Source organism: Mauremys mutica, chromosome 3, assembly GCF_020497125.1.
Source record: "Mauremys mutica isolate MM-2020 ecotype Southern chromosome 3, ASM2049712v1, whole genome shotgun sequence".
Classification (NCBI taxonomy): Eukaryota; Metazoa; Chordata; order Testudines; family Geoemydidae; genus Mauremys; species Mauremys mutica.
This window is the reverse complement of record NC_059074.1, coordinates 36,195,501-36,212,714: the sequence shown is the minus strand read 5'-3', so window position 1 is coordinate 36,212,714 and position 17,214 is coordinate 36,195,501. Positions and strand designations below refer to the sequence as shown.

Sequence of the window (17,214 nt, the reverse complement as noted above, 5' to 3'; positions counted from 1 at the left end):
ACTGTTTAAAAAAAATCACCTTTTCCTTTCTTTGAGTTGTTCTCCAGGGTGGTGTTTGGCAGCATCTCCAATTAACTGAACACATGAACATTTCCAAGGCTGGGCTCACACCACCACTGCAACAGCAGACACTGTACTGAGAATACTTGGGAACTGCCAGAGCAGCTGTACAGGGTGGGGGAAGTAGCACACTTGTCTTCCTGCCCCCATCCCTATATCACACTCTGGGGACACCACATGGGGCAGAACCTGGGTTGGGCTCCCCCCATATTTCCCTTACCTGGCCCACCAGACCCATTTCACATGCATACCCCAACCCTGGGCAATAGATGAGGCTGATATTACTTCATCTCCCAAGTCAGGGGCGGCAGGTTTGTATAATTTTTGGTGATGCCCAGAACAGGTCCAAGTCCTGCCCCTCACACCTGCCTTGTAAGCCAACATATATATATATTAAATGTAAAAATGTGAGGGCTCTGGGGTGGGGCAGGTGATATGGGGTTTGGGGTGTGTGGGAGGGGCTCAGGCAGAGGGTTGGGGTGCAGGGGTGATGGCTGTGGGGTGGGGCTGGGGATGAGTGGTTTGGGGTGTGGGAGGGGGCTCAGGGCTAGGGCAGAGGGTTGGGGTGAGTGCTGTGGAATGGGGCCAGAGATGAGGGGTTCAAAATGCAGGAGGGGGCTCAGGGCTGGGGCAGATGGTTAGGGTGTGGGGGGATGAGGGGTTTCAGGTGTGAAAGGGGCTCGGCTTGGGCAAAGGGTAGAGGTGCTTGGGGGTGAGGGCTCTGGCTGGGGGTGCAGGCTCTGGGCTGGGGCAGGGCTCAGGATGAGGAGTTTGGGGTGCAGGCAGATGAGTAGTGGTCTTCTGGATCAGAGCCTTATAGTCTGATCCAACGCCCTTTTGTAGTTTGCGGAAAGGCTCCTATTGACGTCAGTGGGCTTTGGACCAGTCCTTATTGGGCAATTGTCAGATATGCAGGGAAAAATTTCTACAGCCATTCACTTGCAAAGATGTATGAGTTTTTAAAAAAAAACAAACCTCCACCAAAACTACTTTAATTATATTCTTAATAAGAACCTGTATCTTCCTGGACCATGAGTCTTTTAAATTGCATGTTTTAAAAACTTATAAATTATCATAACGGCTTTACAGATGTCTTAATTGTCTCCCAGTGATAGCATGCACATTGCTGTGTTGCTGAAACATTTCTGTCTGAATTGGCAAAGTGTTCCTGTGCTAGGCTCAGAGATTTATATTCCCTTTTATGCCAGAGTCTGTCAAACTATTGATTTGAAAAGGGCACTTGCATGGTTGCTTGATTAAATTATAAGTTAGAACATCAGCATTTACCATTTCATGAATTCAGTTTCCAGGACTATTAGTTCTGGCTGAATTTTGTAAGGAAGAGTTTGGTTTTTTTTCTTGTTCATTGGTTGTTTTTTTTCTTTTTCTTTTAAATCAAGGGAAAGAAAATATTAATTGCTATTTGCTTTGTAGCATGTATATGAACCGTGCTAAATAGAAGTGTCTTTAGTTTCTTTCCTTCCTTGAAATGTAGTGTGAAGAACAGAACTTGAAATGTTCAGTATACGCCATGGAACAGGAAATGCTATTTTCCAAGTGTCTTTCACTGCAAAAGGGGGAGGAGGGGAAGACCTTTTGAAATCAGCAATCTTAGAGCTGTCTAATAGCTATTAGAGAGAGGATGTGTATTAAAATGAACTATGTTTCATAGCAGGTGGCAAGACATATGACTGCCCATATTAGAAAATGAGCTATTGTGTACATTAAGGTTCTCTCTCTAATTTCAGTTACTGCATACCGGTTTTACATGGATGTGATTTCATTGACTTTAAAGGAGTTACTCCTGATGTTATGTGGGTTTAGTATAACATGGACAAAGTGCAATACCACCTGAACAGTTTACAAACAGATGGGCCAAATTCTCTTCTGGTGCAAATTGGTGTAGCTATACTCCAGCCAGCACCTGCAGAGCATTTAGTATCATGACTTTAATTGTCTTGTAAGATACACATAAGTAACCTTCAGGAAAGCCAGGACACTTTTTTTGTACTGCTGTCTTGTTCAGTTTCCTAAAACATAGGCTTAAAACATCATCGGTCCATTTCTGACTCCAGTACAGAATTCTGGAAAATAAATCCAAGCATTGCTGATTTTTAAAAGAAAAACATTTTCACATTTTATGTAAACTTAAAAATGTATGTCCAAAAGAGAGAGAGACATAATGTCTTCCAGATGACAGCTTGCTGGATGGAATCTGAAGCCTAAAGCAAGAAAAAAATTTCATTAACATTCAGATTTCTTGTCATTTTGATTCACACTCCCTAAGCAAGCTAATTTGGTCTGCAGCCAACCTTCTTACAGTGTGATGACAACACAACAAGCTACACTGCCTCCCTTTCATTGCTAATGATTCCTTGAGTGACAGCCATGGTCTCTGAGCTCTGCATGACACTTCACCCTGCAGCAACCTGCAATGTCAGAACTGCCTCTGTCCTCAGCCCCCTGCTGGGCCTTCTGCAGCAAGGACAGTTTATGACATCAGGAACGGAGGTGGGGGGAAAATTCAGCTTGAGATTGCACCCAGAACATGGCATGTTTTCTGAACAATGACACCATGGTATAATCACCTCCACTGGTAATTGGGTGCCCTCTTAGTGCCTTTATCATCCCACATTAAAAAAAAATCACCTCATCAGTGGCTTGTTTGTGATGGTGATAGTCATACCATGCTTTCTCTCACAAATGTTGTCAATGATTTAAAGAACGTTAAAATCTGGTTTCATTGTTGCAAAAAATAATCATTATTTTGTTAGCAAAACTGGAGACAGTTTTAATAGTAACTTAAGACTACACATTGTTAAGGACTCTAAGCTTCATTTTTACTAAACACAGACCCACGCTCGCTATCCTTTAAATATAACTGCTGTAATATGTGCTTATTTCAAGATCTTTCCTGATATGCCAGAAGCACAGTCTGAGTCCTTTACAGCTACAGAATTATTCATGTTTAAAAGGACATTGGCATAATTCATAAGCCCGATGTTCAATCTTCCTTGTTTTTCCTTTATTGTACTCTTTTACAAAAAAAACAAATTCTTTAGTCTTTTAGTTGTCAATATTGATATTTCTAAACAAAAATCAATGTCTGCAATCCAGCACATGCAAGCCTTAAATAACTTGGTGCATGCACGTGAACCTGGAAAAAACAGAATTGGAAAGGAAACCAATTTCAGTCTGATTTCCAACGTGTATTTTTATAAATAACAAGAAAAAAGTATTTTACAAATTATGGCAAAAAACAAACAAAAAAAACCTTTACTATTGTAGTAAGATTGTCAGCAACAACTGGACTGCTATATATTTTCATGTGTTGGTATTGTAATTTTTCATTGATTTTAATATTATAAGTATGATTTCACCAAAGACTTTTTTCCCCTGTATAGCAACTTTATTTCACTGTATAGTCATATTTTTTATTGAACAATAAACTATATTTGCAAGCATATGATTCTTTTATCATACTTTTATGATTCTAAAAGGCAAAGAAGGTTTTTAAATCCTTTGAAAACCTCATTACTTACAGGTCTGCTGATAAAACGTGACGCGTGTCAAGATTTAGAAATGCTAATATCATTTGTTGGTTAAAAGGAACAGTGGCTAGCAGGGGTTCTCAAACTGGGGGTCATGACCCCTCAGGGGGTCACGAGGTTATTACATGGGGGTCACAAGCTGTCAGCGTCCACCCCCAAGCCCTGGTTTGCCTCCAGCATTTATAATAGTGTTAAATCTTTAAAAAAGAAGGTGTTTTTAATTTATAAGGGGGGTCTCATTCAGAGGCTTGCTGTGTGAAAGGGGTCACCAGTACTAAAGTTTGAGAACCACTGCAGTGTATAGCTATCTCTCTGTGCGACTGACCCTCAGTGGAGAGCTGATGCAAAGCTTCTTAAAGTTAATGAGAAAGTGCATTGACTTTATTGTGACTTGGATTGTGTTGCAAGCATAATTAAGAATCATAGATCCATTGGCATCAGTAGTTACGCTGTTTTACACCTGAAAAAGATCTGGCTTATGCCATGCCTGTCTCATGGGATCTGGGTGCCTGCATACACCTTGTTCTTCAGCAATGCTTTCCAAACATTGACCATGACAGCAGGAAGCACTCTGACCCTGTGTAAACTGTGAAGTTTATATTTTAAAAAATCGAATAACTGGCATTTCTGGAACTAATTCTAGTAATCAGATATGGTGATTTTAAAACTGGCAAGATGCAAGCCCAGTGTCAGTGATTGGATGTAAGTGTCTGGCCTGATTTAATACTGATAGAAAAGTAATAATGGCTAAATAAACTATACAGCATGGACCAACTTAATTCCAAGCCCCTGACAAAAGGCACTAGGAAGTGAAAAGTCCATCAGAGCATGGTGGCTTATACCAATCTCCTAGAACTGGAAGGGACCTTGAAAGGTCATTGAGTCCAGCCCCCTGCCTTCACTAGCAGGACCAATTTTTGCCCCAGATCCCTAAGTGGCCTCCTCAAGGATTGAACTCACAACCCTGGGTTTAGCAGGCCAATGCTCAAACCACTGAGCTATCCCTCCCCCCTTATATATATTGTGGCTTGTGGATGTGCAAAGTACCTGCAAGCATCCACACTGCCAAGGGGCCTTTGCCAGTCAGTACAGTCTCCAGAGTGAGCAGGCTGGCTGGGAAAGGGGTCTGCACAGTGGCTATGGGGGGTACAGTACTTCAGTCCCTCCTTACTGCCACCCACGCTAATAGGGCTCCTTTCAAATCACTAGTAGAGCTTCAAGAGTGAAACCTATAGAGCAGGGTGGCAGTGGGAGATGCCCTGCCTTCCTTGGGATTCAATAATGGCTGGGTGCTATGGGCAGGCTGGTGCAGTGTGGTATGATATGGACCTCTATTTGCCAGTAAGAGTAAATCTGGCCTTTTCTGTGCATATCACAGTTCTTTCTGATGGTCTAGTAACTAGATGGATACCATCCTACATGAACAACAATCTGGATTTAGAGATTGTGCACAGATGCTATTTTCACCCTGAGATGGATTATTGAGAACGTAATTGAATTCCAAGGCAGTCTTGCCATCAATTTTGTACACTTTCAAAAGGCATTTGATACTGTAAACAGAGAAACAACATGGAAAATTGTGGAACAACATGGAATTCCAACAAAATGAATCAACATTATGAAGGCATCCTACACCAACTCAAAATGCTGCATTAAAATGGAAAATAGATTAAGCCATTCAGTATCAAGACAGGTGTAGGACACACCCTCACCTTATCTCCTTTTTTTGTTTATGCTAGTCATCAACTATGGATTAATATAATCTGACAGTGATATGTATGGCCTAAAATGGAACAATTCAGCAACAATTTGATCTAGACTTTGCTGACGACATCACTCTTATCAATGAAGATGTCAACAGACTACAAAAAATGCACAAACTAAATAAAAGTAGTAATGGAGAAGATAGGTTTGATATACAATGCAAAGAAATGTGAAGTCATGTTAATGGGGACTACAAGAACAGAAATAAAAACTGAAGATGAGAAACTGGAGAAGGTGGACAATTTTACATATCTTGGAAGAACCATCAGCCAAGATGGTACTAGTTCTGAGGAAATAATAAGAACCGGGAAGGCAAACACTGCATTTGGAAGACTCAAAAACATCTGGCAACTCAAAAACATCTCCCTCAAGACAAAACTGAACATATACAAAGCAATTGTTATCACCATCACAACATATAGCAGTGAGACATGGCAACTTACCAAGAACAATATGCAAAAGCTGGATGCATTTCATCACAAGTGTCTGAGAAGCATATTGGCAATAACATATAGAGATAGGAAGACGAATGAAGAAGTCAAAAAAATTACTAGATAAGGCACCCTCTCACAAATAATCTACAAAAGAAGACATCAGTGGCTGGTACATGTGCTGAAAATGGAAAAAGAATGCTTACCAAATACCGCCCTGGAATGGAAGCCAGAAAATGCAAGAAAAAGAGGAAGACTGTGAATAACATGGAAACAAACAGTTCTGAATGACATCAAGCACCTCAACATGAAATGGGAAGATTTGGAGAGAAAGGCAGTTCACAGGCAAGGATGGCAAATGTGGGTAGCTCAATGTGCAGCAAAGCATGGGATGGACTAAGGCAGGGGTAGGCAACCTATGGCATGTGTGCCGAAGGTGGCACGCGAGCTGATTTTCAGAGGCACTCACACTGCCCGGATCTTGGTCTCTGGTTTTTAATTTAATTTTAAATGAAGCTTCTTAAACATTTTAAAAACCTTATTTACTTTATACATCTGACGAAGTGGGTATTCACCCACGAAAGCTTATGCTCCAATACATCTGTTAGTCTATAAGCTGCCACAGGATTCTTTGTTGCTTTTTACAGATCCAGACTAACACGGCTACCCCTCTGATACTTGACAACAATAGTTGAGTTATATATTATAGACTTATAGAAAGAGACCTTCTAAAAATGTTAAAATGTATGACTGGCACACGAAACCTTAAATTAGAATGAATAAATGAAGACTCGGCACATCACTTCTGAAATGTTGCTGACCCTTGGACTAAGGTGTAAGGTAAGTAACTAGAACAGAGACACAGACAAACACAAACAATGGAAATTGGTTCTACCATTCTGATTCCCATTACTGCCAGCTTCCGAAATGACATCCCATGTCCTGCAAAGTAGACCTCCTCAGCAGCAGTTCTGTTCAATAATGCACCTGCAAAAAACCCTTTGCAGGACACTCTCTCACAGTACTTGGGAGGTCTGCTGAGAGAATGGAGGATGTGGGAAGGTAGGAAGAGTAAAATTCATCAAATTATATTTTTCTGTGTGGTGCAGTTAACTTACAAGCCTTTGAATTTCCACTTACGAGCTGCTCCTGTCCTCCTCATGTATCTGCTTCTTTTGTATCTGGCATTATCTCACCATTAGATCTAGCATTAGGTTTAGGCAGTATGTGGATTAGCTCCAGTGTCAACACCCAGTGGCAGAAGGAATGCTGAGAGCTGTTACAATTTATAGTCCTTTCCAGAGCACAAGGCAAGATTGCAGAGCAGCTGAGCACACATTATGTTTCAATCATAAAATAGAGCCCATAAAAATAGCCTAATAGCAAATGAAAAATATTGTTCTGAGGAAATAATAGATGAAATTCTTTCAATTTGCAATGGGCAGTGGAATCAGAAGGTAGTTGGCAAGACAATTCCAGCATTCCAAGCCAAAGCAGTGGTTTTTCTACACGTAATATCTCCCAGGTAAATGATGCTTTTCTCAGTACATCTTGGCCCCATTCCCATCCTCTTTGTGCACTTTTTCTTATTTAGAATTGGAGGTCTAATTTTGCAGATCCTCTCATGGCCTTTTTGCTGTAAATGTGCATAAGCCATTTCTGTGTGAACAAGAATTTTAACATAATAAAAGCACTAGGGCGAATCTCTGGTTACTGGCACAGAGCAGAACTTTCATCCATTTGATATTAGGGTTTAATTTAAAGTCTGGATTACTTAAAAATGCATTGATTAAGTCTGACCTACTTTTCAATCTTCAATATTCCAATCTGTTTTTTCTGCACCATGGGGAACTTCAAGATTTACTTGTTCCTGCCAGCTTGTAAAGTAGTCACACTGCTTCTGAAAGCAGTGTGGAAACTAACTCAATAGCAACGCAGGCAACATAGCCTAGTGGACTGATGACAGGGTTGAGCACCAGGAACCCCTGAGTTCTGATTTCAGCCTCAGTGTGGCCTTGGAAAAGTCACTCATCCGCCTTTGAGACAGTTTCCCCATCTGTAAAACTGGCTGATACTTGCTTACTTCAACAGGGGCATTGTGAGAGTTAATTAAATGTTTGTATTATTTAATGTCATTTCTACAAAAGGGATTGATCCTGAGGAGTGACAGTGTCCTCAACTTCCATTGAAGTTGTGGATCTCAGTACCTCTCAGAATGAGGTCCTAACCAGACATGCCAAACCTTCAAAAAAAACTCACAGAAATTGGGCTAGTTTTTGGCTTAATTGGCTTGTGAGTTGCTTGTTGGCTAGTTTTTGGCTTGTAGCTTGTTGCTTGTTTGGCATATAGCTTGTTGCTTCTTTTTTTGATCGGATCCCGGCAAGCAGGGGTAAGCGGGGGAGAGAGTCAGGGGTGCACAGCGGGCCCACCACAGTCCCAGACTGCAGGCCGGGGGGATCTAATCACATAGAGTGTTGGGGTTCTTAGGAATTGTCTTGTTTTAGCCTTGTTTTGAAATGGGATTAGCTTGATTTTTGGCTTATTGTGACAGTTGGCAACTGTGGCTAACATCTAAATGTTGTTATTAAGAGCAGGACTTAGTCATCAGGCACTCATGGGAAGTAAACACCAGCACTTTTTATGACAGGAAATCTGTATCAACATTTATACCTTCTTATAAAAAATAGAATACAAAATGTATAATGCATTGCTGTGAGGAGCAAAAACATGAACTGATAAAATATTACTCTGATATACATTTAATGTGAAGGAATTTGTATAAATAATGTAAATTGTGTAAAAGAAAAAGGAGAGGGATTGTTAGATACTTTTTTTAGCATGTTCTACCAAGCGATACTTAAATGCTGAGGATGATTTAATTTTATTATTCATTGTGCTATTCAACATAATTGTATTAATTTGCAGTGCACCATTACCTCGATATAACGCCACCTGATATAACAAGAATTTGGATATAATGCGATAAAACAGTGCGCCGCGGGGGCAGGGCTGCGCACTCTGGTAGATCAAAGCAAGTTCAATATAACATGGTTTAACCTATAACACGGTAAGATTTTTTGGCTCCCAAGGACAGCGTTATATCGAGGTAGAGGTGTATATGCATCATTGGCCAGAACCTCAACTGATATGAACTGGCAGAGTGCTGCTGAGGTCACCAATTTACCTCAGCTAGGATCAGGCTGACCACATTTTAAGGCCCACTGAAGTCAGTAAGACTACTCATGAAAGTGAAGTTAGGCACATACAAAATAGTTTGCAGGAATGGGGGCTTTAATCTGCACCTTATGTATTCAAAGGGAAGAGAGAGAATGCTATTTTTAGACAATGTGTTATGAACCATTACACATTCTGTAATTTCTGTGGAAAGATTACAGAGATGTTATTGAATGGCCTTAAATTCCACTGTGATGTTAGCTGATGTGATAACAATGTTACCAGTTGGAGTGCATATGTGTTCTCTCGTGTGCTTTCCAAGCTCTGTGCAGATAGTTAACCGAGCAGACCTTGATATTATTACCCAGAAAAACCACAGACTCGGTTTGGTGGTGAAGGCGTTCACACAAGTTTCTTGTCAACGAAGCATGGTCTTAGCTCCCCAGATCAATGTCTACAGGTACAGTAACACATGTCTGCTCATTACAATGGAGACTCAGCTCAGTCGGCGTTGGGACTTTCTGCTGTCCCCTAGGCTGGACAAAGTTACCCCTCCTGTGATTTCTCTTTTATTCATTCATACCAACCAGTAAAGTATTACACTCTTGACATTGTTAGTTATTGACTCTATACCTTGTACCTGCTGGTTCGAACAAAACTTCTCCATCCATCATTTTTCCTCATGTCCTTCTCTTTACTCAGGGTCGGTGTGTTCCTGTACCATTTCCCAGGATTGTGTTTATAGCATAACTCTATGTTGGGGTGTATCTGTACTAGCCTTCTAGAATGTCTTTATGTGAATACAACATGCCTAGTACTTCCGAGTGCCAGTGTTTTAGCAATGCCAGCCATGTTTTTGCCAAGTTCATGTACTGGACAGTAAACTTGTACACAGGCGTTTGCTTCATGGCGGGGCCTGACTTTGGTTCAGGCGTTGCACTAGGCCCTCTCTCTTTCTGCTACAAACAGTTGTTCTTTATTGGGATAGCAAAATAGAATGTTGTCTTCACCAGGGCTAGGCAACTACTGCAAACAGCTTTTTGCAAAGATTTGCTTGAATTTTTAAATGAATTCAGCCTGTTTCCTTGTTATGAGATTTGAGTGTTATTGATGTAAATATTTATGAAAAGGAAATTGCAAAGTCACATATAAAAGTATTTGCCAAAACTAAATGTTAAATTCTCATATAAATCAGTCTGGGCTAAAATTTATCCCTGAATGGCTTTCACTCTCCCTTTTCCACCCAAACAGAGAGAGCCCTGTAGGTTATGTGCCACTTCAGCTCCACTTAAAGTGTAGGCCTTGTGCTGGTCATCTGAACAGTTATGAATTTCAACCACGAGGAAAGCACAGAATCAGTACTGTGTGATCAAAATTGGACTATTCACAACCAAGTAATAGAGCTGGAATAGTGAACATCAAATACCCTCAAAGAACTATGTATGGTCAATAGCATTAAAATTCACAAAAAAAGTGTGGAATATTTTCAAATATTTTCAAATAATTATGAAATATGAGGAATCACAACTAGCTTGTGGAAATAGAATAAGGGAATCAATTAATTGAATTAGAGATTTGAGAATTATTTGCTCACTACTCACTAACTCCCAGGCATTTCCATAAATGTATGCTACACCATTTCTCAAAATTATTTTAGCATTTCCTGGCACAAGTAACAAAATGTTACACATTGGAGGTACTCCTTTTTGTTTTATTTTTTCCCTTGCTCTCTAGCAGTTATTAACCAGAGGGGCCTCAGCCCCTTGGATTTGAGATGGTGACAGTTCAGAATAGCTCATTTTTAGCCCTGTATTGCAAATCTGTCAGGTGAAGTTTGTCCCAATATATTGTTTCGTCATGTGAGAGCACTATAAGAATAATTCCACAGTTGTTCTGCTGCTGTTGAGCGTCTTGAGACTCATGGATCAGAAGCAGTGATGTTAACTGTTAACCACGTCCGCTCTCCTGACTGCTGCTACTGGTTTCCCATTGAACAAGGATGGCTGGGTCTATGGCTGGTTGGAGCAAACCACGAAGTGAAGCGAATATGGGTAGCTTTTTGCTGTAGATATATATACCTTGGTTCGTAAATTTGCCTGCTACTTTCACAAGAAATTCTACTATGAAAAACTGAACGTTTAACTGCTAGAGTGAGATGGAAAAAAAAACCACCCTAGAAAATGAAATATTCTTTACAGCACTGAGACCACAATGTAGCAGATGTGTGTGCATGTGCTACTCCAGCAATTTTAATTAATTATGGAGTTTCACAATAATAACAAATGTGCCTTTTACCTCTCAGCCTGTTGAATTGCTAGCATAGGGCTAGATTATGCCTGTGCCACAAGCCCTGAGTAATGACCAATATGTAATTACCCTGCATGGGGAGCAGTTCAGAAACCAGACTTTTGCTCAGAGTCACAGTCTGGTCCCTGATTCTCCCCTGCCCCCAACCCCACACATTTGTGCCAGTTAGGGAAGTAATCTACACTAGGTCTGTACCTGATGCAGATTACTTTTCCTGCTGAATTGGTTTAGCTGTGCGTTGTCTTCACCCACTCCTGCCTGCCCACTCACATGGGAGAGGGAGTAGTGGTTGTGCACAGTTTGCTTACCACCCTCTATGGTACTACCCAGAATATAAACAGGCCATGCTGGGGAGTGCCTTATGCACATGGGCACATAATGTGGACTTTATCTGGCCAATAAGGAGAAGGACTTGCAATCTGTCATGCAATTATAGCACCTTGTGGTGTGACTGCATGTTTTAATAGTGGAGGGAGAAACATGCATTGAGTGCTACTGTATTTGCCTTGTCTAATAAAGTGGGTACAAAATTTAAAATAAGGTGATGTCCGTCTTAAATGTGAAATGAATGTACCAGTATATATTTTGGAATATAACATGAAATGCTCCATAAAACATGGAGTGCATGTGTGGTATACAGGGTACTGTTTTGATCATGTCAATATATTAAAACTACTGTTGCTTTTCAAAACTGACAACCATGTATTAACAGGGGGAAAAATACTTACCTGGAAAATACTAGGTTTTCATAGTATGTGGTGCCATATTTAGTTTCATGATTTGCAGCCGGCTTTCTTCAGTTCTTCTTCACAGTACCCACAAAACTAATCCACAAGGTCATTACAGTTTTTGTGACTGGGATTCCATTCCTGTCACTAATTGATTTGCAAAGTTAACCAATTTGTATTCTTTCTGACGTCCCTCAATTAATATCCATTAAGGGTTAAATCCTACCCCTGTTTATATGAAAGTGGTGGGGCAAAATAATATGGTTCTGCACAAATGGTGAGGATCAGTAGGAACTGAGGGGCACAACACCACCTGATAATCATGGGCACACTGAGAGCTCATAGAACTGCATCTGCTTTTACTAACACTGGTGTAAAATCAAGAAATACGTGTCAGTGAGGTTGCAGCCCAGTAGGGTTAAGCCAGTAGGGTTACAGCAGTGTAAAAACAGTGTCATAAGAGCAGAATCAGGCCCACACAGCCAGTGCAGTGAATCTGGTGGGATTTCCAGACTTTATTTATTTTACTTCTATATTTATTTCAAGACCTTATGGTTGATAGTTGTACATGTGCCAGCAGTGAATTTGTCTCTTAGAAAAGAGCCATGATTTCTCAAGGTGGAGGTCTTTTGGTCTTTGATAACCTTGTGGCATGGTATTGAGAGGACGTGACACACGTGTGATGGATCTGCAAAGCAGGGGATTACAGCTCTGATCAGCCCCTTCCCCATTGTACATCTTCTTCCTCCTGGCTATGCATGGACCCATCAACTCCCTTTCCATTCCCCTTCACGTGGTCAGTAAGCAGAAAAGTCCTGAACCAAGAAGTAGCTAAGCTCTGTCTGGGAGTGGGAATCATATGGCAGGAGGGAGCTGGAGAGAAGCCCCCAGAAACTGTAGACACAGCTGCACGTGGAACAGGCTGTGAATGCTAGACAACGCAGATGGGGGTAGGTCTGTGTGGGATATATGGAGAAGCAGCAGCAGCTGGGTAGGGAACCAGCACAGAAGAGTCCCCATGAGACACACCAAATGAACCTGTTCTGGAAAATCACAAATGCTTATTGGCTTGATTAGAGATTGGACAGAAGATGGCACTCCAGGCACTAGGCCTGAAGAGGCCTGACTGCTGAGTGAACTGCCTCAGGGACTTAAACATTTACTGCTATTGCTCACTTTGAACTGTAACTTTTAAAACTCTACTCGGGCTGTCGATTAATTGCATTTAACTCATGTGATGAACTCAAAAATTTTGATCATGATTAATCACAGTTTTAATCGCATTGTTAAACAATAGAATGCCAATTGAAATTTATTAAATATATTTGGATGTTTTTCTACATTTTCAAATATATTGATTTCAATTACAACACAGAATACAAAGTGTACACTGCTCACTTTATATTATTTTTATTACAAATATTTGCACTGTAAAAATGATAAAAGAAAGTATTTTTCATTTCACCTCATACAAGTACTGTAGTGCAATCTCTTTATCATGAAAATGTAACTTACAAATGTAAATTTTTTTTGTTACGTAACTGCACTCAAAAACAAAACAATGCAAAACTTTAGAGCCTACAAGTCCACTCAGTCCTACTTTTCGTTCAGTCAATTGCTAAGACAAACAAGTTTGTTTACATTTACAGGAGATAATGCTGGCCACTTCTTATTTACAATGTCACCAGAAAGTGAGAACAGGTGTGCACATGGGACTTTTGTAGCTGGCATTGCAAGGTATTTATGTGCCAGATATGCTAAACATTTGTATGCCCCTTCCTGCTTCGGCCACCATTCCAGAGGATATGCTTCCATGCTGATGACGCTCATTAAAAAAATAATGTGTTAATTACATTTGTGACTGAACTCCTTGGGGGAGAACTGTATGTCTCCGGCTCTATTTTACCTACATTATGCCATATATTTCATGTTATAGTAGTCTCAGCTGATGACTCATTTTAAGAACACTTTCACTGCAGATTTGACAAAATGCAAAGAAGATACCAATGTGAGATTTCTAAAGATAGCTACAGCACTCGACCCAAGGTTTAAGAATCTGAAGTGCCTTCCAAAATCTGAGAGAGATGAGGTGTGGAGAATGCTTTCAGAAGTTTTAAAAGAGCAACACTCCGATGCGGAAACTGCAGAACCAGAACCACCAAAAAAGAAAAACAACCTTCTTCTGGTGGCATCTGACTCAGATGATGAAAATGAACGTGCATCGATCCACACTGCTTTGGATTGTTATTGAGCAGAACCTGTCATCAACATGGACGCATGTCCTTTGGAATGGTTGTTGAAGCATGAAGGGACATCTGAATCTTTAGCACATCTGGCATGTAAATATCTTGTGATGCCGGCTACAACAGTGCCAATGAGAACACCTGTTCTCACTTTCAGGTGACATTGTCAACAAGAAGCGGGCAGCATTATCTCCTGCAAATGTAAACAAACTTGTTTGAGCAACTGGCTGAACAAGAAATAGGACTGAGTGGACTTATAGGCGCTAAACGTTTACATTGTTTTATTTTTGAATGCAGTTATTTTTATGTACGTGAACTTACAAATGTAGAATTAACTTTCATGATAAACAGATTGCACTACAGTACTTGTATGAGGTGAATTGAAAAATACTTCCTTTTGTTTTTTACAGAGCAAATATTTTGTAAATATAAAGTGAGCATTGTACACGTTGTATTCTGTGTTATAATTTAAATCAATATATTTGAAAATGTAGAAAACATCCAAAATATTTAAATAAACAATAATAGAATACTAACAGTGCAATTAATAACAATTAATTTTTTCAGTCGCTTGACAGCTCTACTTTCTACCTAGAGCATTTGCAACCTTCCCCTTTCCTGCTGCCAGCTGCAGTAAAATCCTTTCCTGTAGCCATGTTCCTGAGTGGTTATTGGGACCTACTAGAAATAACACCTACACAGCCTAGCTGCTAAAGCATCTACAGTGCTTGCCTCTGTGATGTGGTACACTGGGGACATCACTAGCACCCTAGGTCTTGATATTACAGAGGAACTCCAATAATTACGCAAGCATCTAGCAAAGCAGTGACAGGTGCATGACATCACTCAATACCAGTCAGGACTAGATTGTGCTCTGTCCTGTGTGGTCACTGTGACTGTTATGGGATATGTCTGTATCAAATTGTGAATTCCATTTTGCATTGTAACCTCTATCTTGGATTATAACCTTCCTTGAGACCTTCATGTCATAGCATAACCTCCATTTTCAATTAGTACCTCATTTTGCATTAGGGGCCTGGCACCTAGCAGAATGGCTAGGGCTGAGAAGCCATAAAAGAGAACTCTAGGGTCATCAACTTTGATTGCAACTCAACTACTACTCCATCATTATGGGACAATGGACTCCCTACTGAATCCTGCCAGGGGAAGGAGCTGTAATTTCCCAGCTGGAACACATGGGCAAAATGGAACAAACTATTTAAGGTGTGTGTGGGGTGTTCCTCTGACAGAGGGGACCATCCACTGCCATGTGTCAGAAGATTGGGCTGGAGAGAGGTGGGGCAGGAGGGACTCTGCTTTTCCTGGTATGCTGATCAGACCTCAGACTCATAGAAGGGGTGAGATCAGACTCAGAGGGGACCATCTATGAGTGTTTATTTTGTAAAGTACTGTAACTCTAGTGCTTTCTTAAGAGTAAAAGTGACTGTGATTAAGAAGTTCCTCTGCTAAGCCTGTATTCCTTGTTCGCCTATCCTGTGGTTGTCCCTGAAGTGGTTAATCGAGAAGCTCAGAGTCCTCAGTGAGGTGAAATGCAGAAGAAACATGTATAAGCAACTGGGGGCCTGGACTTGTTTCAGGATCTAATACAGCTCCCACATCCCAAGAAAGGGGGCAGACATGAGGCTTGCCCCTTGGGAGTGTGCCTTAGGGCACATCTATATGGAAAGATGGCATGCACTGTCTGAATGGACCCTGCTACTGTGCCCTAAATGTTCCCTAGTAGGCTTTGCAAACAGCAGTAGGTCAAAGCACACTGCAGCACTTTTAGGGGGTGATAGCAGTGTGCACATGATCAGTTAGACTGAGCATGGCAGGCTGAAGTGCTCGAAATTTACTACCTGACTTGCCACGTGCTAACTCTACAGATAGACAAGCCCCTAGACACCCAGACCAAGAGCTAGGAACAGTGAGGCATCCCAGCCAAGACCTTGTTGGCTTAGGAGCACATAGGCTGGGTGCCTGGGTCTACTTTTACAGACTGGTGTCCTGCCAGAGGGAAACTGGACCAGGGTATAGCAACTTCACTGGGGAGTAAGGGATCCTCTGTCCTCTACCTGAGTGGGTACATAGAATCTACTTGAATCAAAGCTCTGGGCAGAGGGAAGAGCAAGGGCTACACATCATATACTCCTCTTAAGACCTAATGGGTAGACAGGAGACAAAAAGGGGCAAGGACCTGGCAGATCTAGAGCTTCAGCTCCTCAATACACACTATAGCTGTCACAGCTGTGATGGGTTTGGTCACAGAGACCTCCTTGGGACTGCCACCTGATGTGCTGAAATTACCTCTGAGCCCGTTTTCCACTGCCAGCTTGGGACTTCAGAACCCTGCCTTGTTGAGCCAGATATGCTAGTCTGCTTCAACACAGACCCAGGTCTGGTCCACGCACCCAAAGCTGCAGACTTTAACCAAAAACTGCTCAGCAACTCACCTATCTACAGCACCCAGACACCAAGTTCCCAATGGGATCCAAACCCCAAATAAATCCATTTTACTCTGTATAAAGCTTATACAGGGTAAACTCATAAATTGTCTGCCCTCTATAACACTGATAGAGAGATATGCACGGCTGTTTGCTCCCCCAGGTATTAATCACTTACTCTGGGTTGAATAAACAAAAGTGATTTTACAAAGTATAAAAAGTAGGATTTAAGTGGTTTCAAGTAATAACAGACAGAGCAAAGTAAGTTAACAAGCAAAATAAAACAAAACACGCAAATCTAAGCCTAATACATTAAAGAAACTGAATACAGGTAAATCTTACCCTCAGAGATATTCAAATAAACTTCTTTCACAGACTAGACTCCTCCTTAGTCTGGGCCCAGTCCTTTCCTTGGTAAAGTTCTTGTTAGTTCCAACTCAGGCGGTAACTAGGGGACAGGGCCGGCTTTAGGCCGATCCCCCCGATTACCGTGGATCAGGCCTCGCGCCTCA

At 41.1% G+C, this 17,214-nt stretch overlaps 1 long non-coding RNA gene across 2 annotated transcripts in view; it reads left to right on the top strand.

The window, feature by feature from the left end:
* LOC123367157 overlaps nt 1–17,214 on the top strand; it is a 181,761-nt gene that overhangs the window by 105,968 nt on the left and 58,579 nt on the right. The window lies entirely within an intron of this gene.